This window comes from Aethalodelphis obliquidens, unplaced genomic scaffold, assembly GCF_003676395.1.
Source record: "Aethalodelphis obliquidens isolate GAN/ISIS:26980383/991018 unplaced genomic scaffold, ASM367639v1 scaffold1, whole genome shotgun sequence".
Classification (NCBI taxonomy): domain Eukaryota; kingdom Metazoa; phylum Chordata; class Mammalia; order Artiodactyla; family Delphinidae; genus Aethalodelphis; species Aethalodelphis obliquidens.
The window spans coordinates 22,804,206-22,819,221 of NW_020837945.1; the positions used below are offsets into that span (position 1 = coordinate 22,804,206).

The window sequence follows — 15,016 nt, forward strand, 5'->3', positions numbered from 1 at the left end:
CTTTCCTTTCCTTTCCTTTCCTTTCCTTTCCTTTCCTTTCCTTTCCTCTCTCTCTCTCTGTTTCTCTTTCTCTCCTTATTACTGAGACTTAGAGCTGACAGCAGTCATCACTGCATTCCTGTCACTATACAGGATTTGCTGACTTGATTACTTGCTTAATACAATCTTTTCACCTTCTCTTGTCATTTCCTCTGAGGCTCTGAAGTCTTTTTTTCTTTTTTCTTTTTTCCTGAAAACACAGGGTGGTTGGTACCTGTGACCTGTTTTAGCTCTTGCTGAGTGCTAGCTGGATTCCTGAATTCTGCCGGTGCGTGAGAAGGCTGGAGCTGATCACAAAACACAACACAAGCTGTGGGAACTGAAATATAAATATCTTTTACTTGAATTTTTACAGGTTCATAATTAATTAAATCAGGCAGCTCACTTTACAACCTCACTATCTACAGTACTATCCATTTTGTGAATAAAATTGAAAAGCATTATTAGGGTAAGCTTTACAATCAATGAAAAATAAATTTAAGTCTTTTAAAATCATATTGTTAACATAAATATGTATGGTCCTTGTAAAACAGTATTGGGATTACAGCAAATCTGTCTTGCATGCTCTCCAGAAAATTTACAGACTTCAGTGGAAACACTGTCCTCTCTTGTAGTCATCATACTTCATGGTATAAAATTTTCAAATTTTTCTTTAATATTAAAGTTTAAGAACTACAAATACTAGCAACAATACTTTTATTTTGTAATAGAATCTTCGATTTTAAAAGTTTTGACATTCATTTCTCACCATAAATCACAGTATATAAAGATACCATTTGCTTCTCTCCATGCTATTATATATCTGGTCAAAGCCATATTCATTACCTGGTCAAGTTTAGAAACCCCATCCTTACTGGCTTACTGGCCTACTAGTTTCTATTTTAAGATAATGCTTAAACCTTTCCGAAAGATTCTTTTCACACCTCTTAAATCAAAAACATTTATGATGGTTTATAAAGTTCGACACTAGCTGGCCTATGCCTACTTCTGTGACCTTGTCTCCATCCAGATCCAAATTAACTTTGTTCCTTAAACCCTAACCATCCCTGACTCTTTCCTGCTTTCAGTCCTTTGTACCCCATCTAATCACTTTTTTGTATATTTCATCTTAATGTGGTTGTGTGTGTTCCATCCCCCTAATTAAAACATAAGTTCCATGAGAATAAGGATGATGTTGCTTTTCTCACAGTCTGTACAGCACCTGAATTTATATTTGACACTCAGTAGATACTCAGTAAATTATAGTTAACTCAATGAATGAAAACCCAGGACAAGTATGTATTCTAGATACTATCACTCCATGTAACAGAGGAAGAAAAGTGTGCCAATGTTTGCTTGACTCTCCTAATATCACAGAACTTAGTACTTCAATCCTGTGTTAATCTACAGTAATACCTTGCTTTTCACAGACTCTTATTGCCTATTTTGTGAAGAAGCCAGCCCTTTAAATTAGCTAAGAATTAACTGCACATGTTTTTTCTTTCAAATGTCTAAAATACCTTGACACTTTTTTTTTACACTTTTTTCAGTCATTGAATTTTCTCATTTAATTTATGCAGAAGGAAACTACCAAGGGAATGAAAACTAATATATCCTTTGGCACATTTAGAGGATAATTCAATTAATAATTTAATAGATTCAGTTCTACTGTATGTTCACTCATATGCAGAATCAGCTATGGCAATTAACTGGGTTCAGTCCATGTGTCATGGGAATTCTAATGGTTACACGGAATACTAAATTAGATGTGTGCTTACTGCCAACTAACCATAGCACTGGGTGTGCATTTTCTGTACTAAATTTGAACAGCCAAGTTATGCATAAATCTCAGCATATTTTATAACTCTGGAGTCATAAGTGTCATTTATATTAAGATATACCTATATGTGACTTCTTAGCATATGCTGGGTTTCTCTTTAATTTGTTGTTAGTGATTTAAGTATGAAATCACTGTTTAACTTTTCTACTGATCATAAGAAAAGTTTGATCATAAGTAAGGTGAATTATTCCTCCTTCTACTATTACTGTTCTTTTCTCTTGTCCTAATCTCTTTCCTCCATAAAGCATACATACAAATACTAATAAAAGTATTGTACTACTTATGGCTATTCTGTTCCCTATTGTTGCTTTATATAATTGAAATCTCCAGAAAAGGCTACAGTATTTTAAAGATTATATTATTATTATTATTATTATGCACAATTTCATGTGTAAATTTAGGATACAAAGCTTAAGTGAATCTCTTTCATAAAAAATTCTGAATTATCAAAAGAAGGATGATTGGTCATACAGATATACAGTGTTAAAGTCATTTTACAAATAACAATAATATTAGTTTCTTCAGAATCTGATTTAGCAGTAGCACATTCTGTAACTTATATAATTTGTGCTTATTAATGTCAAACAAATTTAAAGTTGGTCACTATCATTAAAATTGAAAAGAAAACTATAAGTAAAATGTAAATTGTTTATCCAGTGATTTAATTTCATGTCTAGGTTGTTAATTTTATATGAGGTAAAAATAGTTCCACAGGGCTTCCCTGGTGGCGCAGTGGTTGAGAGTCCGACTGCCGATGCAGGGGACATGGGTTCGTGCCCCGGACCGGGAGGATCCCACATGCCGCGGAGTGGCTGGGCCCGTGAGCCATGACCGCTGAGCCTGCGCGTCCGGAGCCTGTGCTCCGCAACGGGAGAGGCCACAACAGTGAGAGGCCCACGTACCGCAAAAAAATAAAATAAAATAAAATAAAATAGCTCCACAAATTTAATTCATTTCTTAAACTCCCCAAGTCTATCAAACCCTGATGACTTAAAAAAAAAAATCAAAAGCAAATAAAAACACTTCCACTATTGTATCTTAAAGTCCTTGATTGTGCATTCTAGAATGTTGCTTATTTTATGCATAATGCAATGACTAGGTCACAACAGCAGAAAACAAGCAAGAAAAACTCAGTATTATTGTCTTCATCATCATCACATCATCAACATCAACATCATCATCATCATCATCATCATCCTAATAAAAACAAGACTGGAAATAATGATGATGATAATAGCTAACATGGTGCTTATGACTTAGTTATTATTTTAAGCATGTTATATAATTAGCAAATTTAATCACAATGAGATCACATTATTATTATTATTATCACCATTTAACCTTTAAATTTATCCCCTTTTAACTGAAAGACTGAAAAGTAAGGAATTATATAAACCTTTTCTACATCCCTTTAGGTCTCTTAATTGAAAATTGGTAACAAATTGGCACATATTTTTAACTTTCGAACAACCACAGTATTATTTAATAGGACTTAGATCACAACTTCTTTCTGCTTAACTATTGTTTATGTTGACAAATATTTTATATCTTTAATGCATACTTAATTAGAACACTATTTTACTTAAAGGGGTGATAAACTATCACCAAAATTTAATTTTTTACATAATCGAGCAAAATAATTTGTGCAGATGGAATAAATAAAGCAATTCAAGTTATGATTAGAAATGAATCATATGTGATACCTTTTCAGAGCATTGAATTATAGTAAATGAAACCAAAAAATGTACAGCCTCTCCTAAAATAGCAGTTTATTGATATGAGTTTCCTCTTTTAACAGCATTTTTTTTTTTTTAGCTAAAAAATGTGTACTCTTCTTTTTTTTTTTGGTTTCCCCACGATGAATATACTGCCAATAAATATAAAGCAGCTGGTCCTATACTATTATGTACAACATTTATATTACAAATAATTGATAGTTTTAAAAATCAGTTAAATTAAATTAGATTTAGAAGTCAGTTAAATTAAATTAAAAGTATATAGAAGCAAGAACCCATTGTAAACCATAGTGTGAATGAAAAACACCATAGATAACAAAAATTAATCAAGGAAGCATTTTCTTAACCTTTTTTGTTTATTTTAAAAAGTTTATTGACAGTTTAATTAAATAGGTAACCACATAGTCTCTCAGTCACCTACAATTTTAATTCACCAAGTGAACAAATCTGTGAAAGTGACTTTGATTTTGCTTTCCCAAAGTAGAACTCTAAACTTAGAAAAAAAAAACAAAGTAAACATTTTAGAATGTCTATTACATGCAAAAACATCTTTGGGATTTCCCCAAGAGCTTCCGAAAAATCACAAATATGTGTTTCTTTTTTCTTCAGAATAAAGAGAGATGTTAGAAAAAATTAGGTTTGTCTCTGTGGACATTACATTATAGTGGAAAAGTTTTTACTCGTTCTGGGAAAGAACATGTAGTTGTGTGAAATCAAAACATTTTAAATAAAATTTCAAAATAAATGTACATATATTCAAATGAAATTTTTATCTTGGTTTATTAGGATATGAGCTGGAATTTTTACACATCTAATTCTTATTTTTGAGTAAAGACCTAATATAAAGATCTTTTTTAAATGAATAAAATAAGCAATCATATTGAGGAATATTGCTCAGGGCAAGAAAAATGTTTAAATCAATTGTTTTAGCACTGATGACTCAAGAGTACTGGAAACAAAAATTAGTCACATTATGAAGTCTGAGAAAATCACAGAAAAATATAAAAGTATCAAAAATAGGCTACCTTTTATGGTATTGAACTGACTGCATTGGTAATTGCTCTTATTACCTTAAAAGACTTTTTTAGGAGGTCCAAGAAAAATCAAAATTTCCTAAACAAACAGGATTGTCATGGAATTATTTGTATCTAACAAGAACTATTTGAAATTCTACTGCTTATGAAGCATTATGAGATACTAATAGTGATAAAAATAATTGTTTAAAGAGGTTAATTGCTCTTATCAAGGCTTCATCTTCATCACTGGGACAGAAACAGTTTATCTTGTCATCAATACTAAAGGAGAGAGGCCATTTTACTCCAGATGACCATATAAATATGAAATAAAGGGATATATCTGAATAAACAGAGTACGTCAAATGAGCCATACAGGTTTTAAAATTGCATAGATACTGAATCAATATTATGGGATTTTCAGGTTCCACTTCTTTAAGATACTGTGGAAAATTTTACATTTCTAAGAGGATTTTTTTTCTTTATTGTATAAAAGAACTGCTTTTATATAACTGCTCAGTTGTATAATCTCTATGACACATATTTAATTATAGGTGCATTAAATTATATGTTGTCTTATACTTTCTAAGCTGTTCCATATAAGTAGATTCCAGCTTCCTAGATATATTGCATTATTTTATATCTTTCAAATATTTTGAATCTTTGTAAAGCACTATTAATACACTATTTCTAGTGTTATACAATAAATATTATGAAATCAAGTAATTATTATGAAGCTTCTTAGATGAAGATACAAAAGTGTCATTTACATCTTTAATGTCTTTAAAACAACTTCTTGAAAAGTATGTTGTTTTTTCTTATTCCATATGCGATGACTATACAAGCAAGTCTAAAGCAATTTAGAGAAACGTGCAAATACACGTATTTTTACAACCAAAATATTATTTTAAAATTAACTATCTGAAATTTCACTCATAGGCATGAACTTCAGATACGGCTTATTTTATTCAGTGAATATTCTCTCCAAAAGCCCTCCCAGTAGGACAGGAGTGCATTTCCCTGCTGGATTGATGTTAGGCTTATCCATGTGACTTTTTGAATGTGACACGAGCAAACGCCTGAAATGTCCTTTCATTATTCAGTTGTCCTCTTGTGCTTCTGCCATCACCATGGTGTAGCCTTCTTCCATACAGTTGCTGCCTCTTTGGTCTGGTTTCAAGTGTTACTGGACCCATAACATGGAGTTAAGCACTGCTGCTTGAAGCAGAGCTCCCTATTCAAGGACCACCTGGGTCAGCCAGTTCCAGTTGAGTATGAGATTACTACTGTATGTCACTGAGTTTGGGAATGTTTATTATGTATATTTATTGTGACATTAGCTGATGATGTATCTCACTGCACGGCTTTATTTTCTTCTCCTTAGCCATTTTCACTGATTCTTATGTATGTTGCTATTTTGTCTGTTTTTCTTAATATAAATTTATTTATTTTATTTATTTTTGGCTGCGTTGGGTCTTTGTTGCTGCATGCGGGCTTTTTCTAGTTGCAGACTTTTCGTTACGGTGCCCGTGCTTCTCATTGCAGTGGCTTCTCTTGTTGCGGAGCACGGACTGTAGGCACGTGGGCTTCAGTAGTTGTGGAGCCTGGGCTTCAGTAGTTGTGGCTCGCGGGCTCTAGAGTGCAGGCTCAGTAGTTGTGGCGCACAGGCTTAGTTGCTCCGTGGCATGTGGGATCTTCCCGGACCAGGGCTCGAACCCGTGTCCCCTGCATTGGCAGGTGGATTCTTAACCATTGCACCACCAGGGAAGTCCCTATTTTGTCTTTTTTATCATTGATTTTCCTTGCTAGAATGTAAGGTTCATAAAGTCAAGTGTTTTTGTTTGCTTTATTATAATTCTACATGCTCAACACCTGAAAAAGTGCTTGGTGTGTAATACATGCCTGATAAATACTGTTGAATGAAAAAAATATAATTAAGATCCTAACTTTAGTATGCTTAAATTCATAAAATAATAAGTTTAGATCCATCTTTTCCTCTTTACACATCAGGACACTAAAGCTTGGGTAATTTAAATGAGTTGACCAATGTCCTAGGATTAGACCCAGCAGATTCATTAAAATCTAAGAATAGCTCGTAATACTATGACATTTAAACATTATTTTAGTAAAGCCCAATATATAAAAAACTAGTTTACATCATCACAAACTGTGAGCTGGCTTAAGTCCATGGATAGGTATCAACAACCCATGGACAGTATGAAGAAAAGCTGTCCTTGCCTTTGCTCCACTGAAGTTAGATAATGAAATTTAGAGGATTTAAGGATTTATGGCCACAGAGTTCTGGCTGATTGGATTCAAGTTGTTGGACTGGTCTTTTTCAAGAATTAAGTACCTTGACTTTGGATGGTCATGCTATTCTGGACTATGGTGTCAGGTAATAAGTCCAGCAAGGTAAACCTACTGGCACCACATCCTAAGGAGGGGGAGGAAGGTGGGAGAGCCCTGTTATGGACTGAATGTTTGTGCCTCCACAAAATTCATATGTTGCAGTGTGATGGTATTAGGACTTGTGGCTTTGGAGAGGGGATCAGGATTAGATGAGGTCATAGGGAGGAGCTACCATGAATGGGATCAGTGCCCTTAGGACTCAGGAGAGAGCTTTTTCCTCTGCTCTACTCTCCACCATATGAGGATAGAAGTAGAAGACAGCAGTCTGTAACTGGAAAAGGTCCTCACCAGAACCCAAACATGCTGGTCCCCTGATCTCAGACTTCCAGTCTCCAGAACTGTGAGAAATTAATTTCTGTTTTTTTATAAGTCACCAGTCTATGGTATTTTATTATAGCAGCCCAAGCAGACTAAGACAGACTGTAAGCAGTCTGTCACAAGGTCTTAGCACAGTTTTCAGGATCTTCAAGAAGACACAACTGGGTGGTGGTGTGCCTGGTGGTGCCTTGGTTGAGAGTCCGCCTGCCGATGCAGGGGACATGGGTTCGTGCCCCAGTCCGGGAAGATCCCACATGTCGCGAAGCGACTAGGCCCGTGAGCCATGGCCGCTAAGCCTGCGCGTCCGGAGCCTGTGCTCTGCAATGGGAGAGGCCACAACAGTGAGAGGCCCGCGAACCGCAAAAAAAAAAAAGACACAACTCAGTGATGTCAGTAAAGGCTTGATATGATGTGATCGCAATGTGCAGCCTCACCCTGTGAAGTTCTGCATTAGTTCCATCTGTGAGGTGGTCTTCTCTGTCCAATACATAAAGCTCATTCCTATGAATGAATTTTTGTATCTCCTCCAAATTGATATGTTGATCCCTAATTCTCAATGTGATGGTATTTGGAGGTGGGGCCTTTGGAAGTAATTAATTTTAGATGAAGTCATGAGAGTAAAATCCCCATCATGGGATTAATGTCCTTAGTGAAAGAGGAAGAGAGAGGAGGTATATCTCCTGTGAGCATGCACCAAGGAAAGGCCATGTGAAGACATACCAGCAAAAGAGCACTCACCAGGGACCTGACAATTCTGGCATCCTGATCTCGGCCTTCCAGCCTCCAGAACCATGAGAAATAAATGGTTCTGTGAAAGCCTCCCAGTCTAAGATATTTAGTTACAGCTGCCGAAGCTAGGATGTTCACTGTACTAGTGGGAAGTGAGATCACTGCATAAGGTCTTCATTCCAGAGGAAGGGCAGAAAGCTGTGGCAAATTGGATGTAGAGACTGATATTTCGGGACAATTAGGTTAAGCAGGTGCCAAGAGGTAGTGATAAATCCAGTAGTTAAACACAATGACTATTTCATTTGTTTGTCTGATATTGGTTCATTTCTAAGATTTATCCTCTCAAGGGTTAGATATTTCCTAAAATTCCTTAACAACTTTTCATCATCATAATCTCTGAAGTACATTTTCACAAAATTTAATCTGAATCAGATTATATCTGTCAGAGACAGACAAAATGTGATAAAACTAGAGTAAGTTGGGCTTCCCTGGTGGCGCAGTGGTTTAGAGTCTGCCTGCTGATGCAGGGGACATGGGTTCCTGCCCGGGTCCAGGAAGACCCCACATGCCGCAGAGCGGCTGGGCCTGTGAGCCATGGCTGCTGAGCCTGCGCGTCCGGAGCCTGCGCTCTGCAACGGGAAAAGCCACAGCAGTGAGAGGCCCATGTAATGCAAAAGAAAAAAAAAAAAAAAACTAAAGTAAGTTATAGTATCTGTACACATGAAGAATGTGATATTTCAAATTTCCCCAGGAGGTCCACGTAAAGTCTGGGTTAAAATAATACAGGTGAGCGGTAAAAGATTTTTTCACCTTTCTCTTTTAATGATCTATTCTTATCTTCTGGATGTAGACATAGACTTTATATTTCTTTCAGATGTTCCTTGAAATTATCATGAAGGGTATAAAATCTAAATAATTGCTGACATTAGAACCAATTTACTTCTGCAAATAAGCCATCTTCTTTAAAGTCTGAACAATTTAAATGTATTATGGTGAGTGTATAGGGTATGTTCATAAGACAAGATTTTAATCACAGATATAAAATGTTTGTCTGCTATGAACAAGGAGTTTTCCTAAGTGTTATTGAGATACTCTCTTTAAATATTAAAACTATGGTCACATCTTACCTACCTCATCCTGTACATGTAGCAGAGCATGCTACTGGAATTAGTTATTTTGAAAGACTGCAAAACTTGAGGAAATAATTGTGCAATAAAACAAAGTTTTATTAATTATATGGAATACATGTTAAGTCTAGAAGTAACATGAATATGTGTTATAAGGTTAATTAATATCTCTATATCCTTAAGAGGTTTCTGATATTGCTAACAACTTTTACACAGGAGAAAATTCATTTGAATATTGCTATTATCTCTAACAAGAAATAAAAGCAGGTGCAGAGAGCTCAATGAGAAAAAAATGCAAATTAAAAATTCAATATTTCTTAGCAGGCATTTTTACCATGTAACTCTTAAATTAATCACATAAAATAATTGTCTAATTAATAGGTAATAAGTAATGAGTACCTACTCACAAAACTTGATTCTAATTGCCATCAAATGTACTATGTAATCGGTGCTTATTGCATTCAACTACATATCACATGCTTGTTATCTCCTTTGTTTTATAAATTGGAACTTTAGTTCAACTCATGCTTCTTAGAAAGGGTAATGCCTTTGGAATGTTGAAAATGAACTGGCAGGATGCCAAGGAGTCTGCTTAAACTGAAATACAAAAGAGGTTTTGAACAAAAAAAAAGAGATAATCTCCTAAGCACCTTAAGTTTAGTGGTATTATAATAAATGTGGTTGGTATCAAATTATAAATGGCTCAGTTCTTTTTCACTCATTCTTAACAATATTACACTGTAGTTTCTTGAATCACATAGTAAAGAATGGTAAATGTTTTGTGACATTGTATAATTTCTTTGTAATGCTCATAATTCTGTACTGTTTTGAATCAAAGATGGAAAATAAAAACATTCTTACTATTTCTAACATACAAATATTTATTTACATCAATAACTTTTCAAGGTATTACATGCCATTGCATTAAATTATTACTACTATAAATTTGTCACTAAATAAAATATCCTATTTTATAACAACACAGGCTTTAATTATCAAGAAATAAGCTTATTTGATAAGCTAAGTATTTATCATGGTTGTTATGCTGCCCTATCCAACCAAAATTTCTACTAGTCTTCATATGAGAAGATAATAAGATATTTTACAAATAGTAGCACTGCAGGCATAAAAAAGTGTTCCAACCTTCATAATACAATGACACTAACAAGGAAGTTACTTGCAAGTGAAAGAGAAGAACAGGCTAAATTTTAAATTACAACCATGGTCACATGTTCCAAACAATTATTTAATTCCATACTCAAAAATAATAATAACTATAGACAAAAGATAACATAATGGCATTTACTCTGCTCCTACCACATGAATAAAATCTGAATCTTAGCTATTAATGATATTAAGATGAATAACTATTTTATTTTCTACTTAAGTATAAATTTATCTTTTACTAGAATATTTATATAACATAAATAAATTTGCATCATAATATTCATCCACTTTAAGCATTTTTTACATGATTCAGTTTTAATAAATTATCGTTAAGTACTTAGAAGGTAATAATCTCATTACCTACAATAGAGTAGACGTTGGGCACATATATGGGCAAACTTGTATCTTGCTAAATGTAGCATAAAGTTTGAAAAGTGAGCTGGGCTCCCAGCGTTCTGGAATTCATCAGTAAATTTGATTGTGAAAAATGGAGCATCTTGAGTAAGGCATATGAAGCAATACTGTAAGAGTCTGGGTTAATCAAAGAGGAAGCTAGACTGTCAGAGATTTTCAAGTAATTTGTAACAGATATTTAAAAGAGATTCATCATGGGGAGAAAACAAGAGGCCATAGCTTAAATACAGGATTCATGTATAGGTTAAATCCACAAGAGAAACTCCTTTCATTTGAAGATTGAAAAAACAAAAAAGGAAGCATGTCAATAGAATGCACGAATAAAGTTTGATAGTGTGTTTATTAATCTTAAAATATAAAACATTTTCCTTTGCTTCACATGAAATTCAGCCTATATCAGGAGAATTATTCCCTTTATAGGTAAAGGATACTATTAAAATTCTGAACCTCTAAACTCTAAAACTCAGCTAAAGCCATCCTATCTCTCTATTTATTTATTTTAATTTATTATTATTAATTTTTTTTTGCCACGTTGCAGGGCTTGCAGGATCTCAGTTCCCTGACCAGGACTGAACCCAGGCAATGGGGAATCCTAACCACTAGACCTCTAGGGAAATCCCCTATCTCTCAATTTAAAATTTGAAATGGGGCTTCCCTGGTGGCGCAGTGGTTGAGAGTCCGCCTGCCGATGCAGGGGACACGGGTTCGTGCCCCGGTCCGGGAGGATCCCACATGCCGCGGAGCGGCTGGGCCGGTGAGCCATGGCCGCTGAGCCTGCACGTCCGGAGCCTGTGCTCCGCAACGGGGGAGGCCACAGTAGTGAGGCCCGCGTACCGCCAAAAAAAAAAAAACAAAACAAAAAACAAAATTTGAAATGATTCACATATGTAGAACTTACTATACTTTCTAGGTAGATTAAGTGTGGGTATAGATAAAAATGTCAAATTAAATAAAATTGACTACACAGAAGATTGATATACAGCAGGAGAAAAAAGAAGCTCAACAACTTACTTTTCAGGACTTTGCAATTGAACAATCTTTTGATCAGGGTAATGGTTTCTTTAAGGATGTATGATTATGAAAAATAAATATAAAATTTGAAAAGAAAATGAAGGGAGGAAATAAATTAAAAATTGCTGAAAACTGAAACTAAGACATTCATACTCTTGTTTCCAGGAACTAGTGAAACCAAAAATTCTTATGACAAAGTTTTCTTAAAAGCAGAATATATATACCTTTCTGTTTCCATAATGGCAGGACAAGCCTGTGATAGCCCAACTCCCCTACTGGTAATAATTAAAAGGACTAGAAATAGCACAAATCAAGCAAAACAACAACAACAACAACAACACTCCCCTAAGGCTTCTGGAAAGTAAACAAAATCAGGGATTGTGGAGGGGAATGAAAACTAGTTTCTTTGTTTTGTTTTGTTTTGTTTTCACCCTCATTGCTTTGTCTAGAGGGCAGGTACTAGACAAGGAGCGTCAAAGTGATTCTGGACCTAAAACACATCCAGAAATATAGAGGGTATGCTGGAAAGAAGCCAATACAGGTTGAATACTGTGGGGGTAATCCCAGACAGGAGTCAGAGAAGGAGACGCCATAATTCTGTAAATAAAACCACAGAAATCTCAGCCTAAAGTCTGAGCTTGGCATGCATAGAGCAGATACAAAAATGTATAGCAAAGGCATTAAGAAATCAACTGTGAGATGTGAATCCCTGATTACAGGGGGCAACACAGAACTTAGAGGTGATTATCTACTTAAAAATACATTTTTCCCATATGGTTTTCAAGACCCAGAGTCTGCACAACATAATATTTACAGTGTCCAGGACACGATGCAATATTTCTCAACATTCAACAAACCAGGAGAATATGACCAATTCTAAAGGGAAAAGACAATTAACATATGCACATCCCAAGATGATTCAGATGTTGAATCTACCAGACAGAGATTTTAGAGCAGCTAATTTAACTATGTTACATGAGGTAAAGAAAAAACACATATAGAATTAATGAATATATAAGAAATCTCAGCAGAGAAACAAAAAATATAAAACAGAACAAAATTAGAAATTTAGAGCTAAAAAAATAATATCTTAAATAAAACAGAAACCTCACTGGATGGACTCAGTAGCAGAAAAGAGATGATGCAGTAAAGAATCCGTCAACTTGAAAAGCAAACAACAGAAATCATCTAATCTGAAGAACAATGAGAAATAAGATATATAAGACTGAACAGTGTCTCAGAGATCTTTGAGCCAAAACGTCTAATGTGTGTAAGTAAAGTCCTAGAGATGAAAAAGAGATTAGGACAGGACAGATGTTTGAAGACATATGATAAAAAACTGCCAAATATATTGACAAATACAAAATTTACAGATTCAAGAAATTCAGTATACCTCAAACAGGATAAACCCAAAGAAAACCATACCTGGGCATATCCTAGTCAAAGCTATGAATAACAAAGATGAATAAAATAACTTGAAAGCAGCTTTAGAAAAATGACACATGGGCTTCCCTGGAAGCGCAGTGGTTAGGAATCCACCTGCCAGTGCAGGGGACATGGGTTCGAACCCTGGTCCTGGAAGATCCCACATGCCACGGAGCAGCTAAGTCCATGGACCACAACTGCTGAGCCTGTGCTCTAGAGCCTGCGAGCCACAACTACTGAGCCCGCGGGACACAACTACTGAAGCCCGTGTGCCTAGAGCCCACGCTCCGCAACAAGAGAAGCCACAACGAGAAGCCTGTGCACCGCAACGAAGAGTGGCCCCCGCTCGCCGCAGCTAGAGAAAGCCCGCACGCAGCAACGAAAACCCAACACAGCCAAAAATAAATAAATTTAAAAAGAAAAATTAAAAAAAAAGACACATGGCATACAAGGGATAAACAATTCAAATTACCACGGATTTATCATCAGAAACCAAGGGGGCTAGAAGACAGTGGAGCCATATCTTTAAAGAAATGACAACCGAGAATTCTTCCCAGGGGAAAAAAAAAATTCATCAGAATAACAGAGAGGCCATTTTCAGATGAAAATTAAAAAAAAGTAATAGACTCTATCCCTAACAAATATGACCTACAATAAATGGGGAAGAAATTTCTTCAGACTGGAGGACAATAATATCAGAGGAAAATCTGAATCTTTAAGGATAGAGGAAGAGTAAAAGGAAATGGTAAAGAGATGAGTAAATAACATTTTTTTTCCTCTTCAGTTCCTTAATATAGCTATAACTCTTAAAACAAAAATCATTATAATTTCTGGTGAGATTCTCAATTAATATGAATGCAGATATAATACATATGATATTAATAATAAAAAAAAAAGATCAGTGTGGAGCACTTGTAAAGACACCTATATGGTTGTCAGGTTTCTACATTTAATGTAAAGTGTCAGATAATTAACTCTGAGAGAACATGAACAGCTATTGAACGTTAAAGTACATCGAGTCAGAGATTAGTGCAGAAAATGAATAATTCATGAGGAAGACATATGGAGAGAGAGAATGGGAGAGAGAATAATGATCCCCCAGTGATATTCATATCATAATCTCCAGACCTTTTGAGCATGTTACTTCACATGGGAAAAAAGAACTTTGCAACTGTGATGTAAAGGATGTTGAGTTGAGAGAATTATCCTGGATTACCCAATGTGGGTCCAATGTAATTGCAGGGAAGTCAAATATAGAGAAGATGTGAGGAAGGAAGCAGAGTCAAAGTGATACGATGCGAGAAAGACTCAATCTGCCAAAGCTGGCTTTGAAGTTGGAAGGAGACTGCAAGCCAAGGAAGGTGGGCAGATTCTAGAAATGGAAAAGACAAGAAAAGGGAATCTCCTGTAGGGCTTCCAGAAAGAAACACAACCCTACGGACATTTGATTTTATCCCAGTGAGAATCATTTCTAACCTCTGACCTCAAGAGCTTAAAATAATATATTGTGTTGTTTACAGCAATAAAATTCTTGGTCATTAGTTATAGCGACAATAGGAAACTAAGAGAAGATAACTATAAATGTGTACTGTGTCACTGAGCCTCAAAATATATGATGCAAAAATCAACAGGATTACAGAGAGAGAAAAAAGTTCACAATCATGGTGGAGGATTTTAACAACCATCACTCTAATAGAACAAAACAAATTCAGTAAAGACACAGAAGCTTAAAGAACACTAACGGCCACCTTGATCTAATGTATATTTATAGAGCACAATATCTGCAGAACATATATGTTTTTCAAGGAC

The 15,016-nt window shown here is 35.2% G+C and overlaps 1 protein-coding gene across 4 annotated transcripts in view; it reads right to left on the reverse strand.

Annotated features, from left to right (window-relative positions):
- Positions 1–15,016, reverse strand: part of NCAM2 (neural cell adhesion molecule 2) — a 491,548-nt gene that overhangs the window by 112,560 nt on the left and 363,972 nt on the right. The window lies entirely within an intron of this gene.